The following is a 1044-nucleotide window of genomic DNA, read 5'->3' on the forward strand; positions in this document are numbered from 1 at the left end:
TACTATACTATGTCATTTTTATGCCTTATTATACTATGACATTTTTATGACTTTTCATGCCTTACTATACTATGTCGTTTTTATGCCTTATTATACTATGACATTTTTATGACTTTTTTTGCTTTACTATACTATGACATTTTTATGACTTTTCATGCCTTATTATACTATGTCGTTTTTATGAATTTTTATGCCTTACTATACTATGTCATTTTTATGCCTTATTATACTATGACATTTTTATGACTTTTCATGCCTTACTATACTATGTCATTTTTATGCCTTATTATACTATGACATTTTTATGACTTTTCATGCCTTACTATACTATGTCGTTTTTATGCCTTATTATACTATGACATTTTTATGACTTTTTTTGCTTTACTATACTATGACATTTTTATGACTTTTCATGCCTTACTGTACTATGACATTTTTATGACTTTTCATGCCTTGTTATACTATGTCGTTTTTATGCCTTATTATACTATGACATTTTTATGACTTTTTTTGCTTTACTATACTATGTTTTTTACTTTTCATGCCTTACTATACTATGACATTTTTATGACTTTTCATGCCTTATTATACTATGTCGTTTTTATGCCTTATTAAACTGTCGTTTTTGTGACTTTTCATGCCTTATTATACTATGTCGTTTTTATGAATTTTTATGCCTTACTATACTATGTCGTTTTTATGCCTTACTATACTATGACATTTTTATGACTTTTCATGCCTTACTATACTATGTCGTTTTTACGCCTTACTATACTATGACATTTTTATGACTTTTCATGCCTTACTATACTATGTCGTTTTTATGACTTTTCATGCCTTACCATACTATGACATTTTTATGCCTTATTATACTATGTTGTTTTTATGCCTTATTAAACTATGTCGTTTTTGTGACTTTTCATGCCTTACTATACTATGACATTTTTATGACTTTTCATGCCTTACTATACTATGACATTTTTATGACTTTTTATGCCTTACTATACTATGTCGTTTTTATGCCTTACTATACTATGACATTTT

Source organism: Seriola lalandi, unplaced genomic scaffold (assembly GCF_002814215.2).
Source record: "Seriola lalandi dorsalis isolate HSWRI2012SDOR001 ecotype SW California unplaced genomic scaffold, Sedor1 jcf7180002054947, whole genome shotgun sequence".
Taxonomy (NCBI): domain Eukaryota; kingdom Metazoa; phylum Chordata; class Actinopteri; order Carangiformes; family Carangidae; genus Seriola; species Seriola lalandi.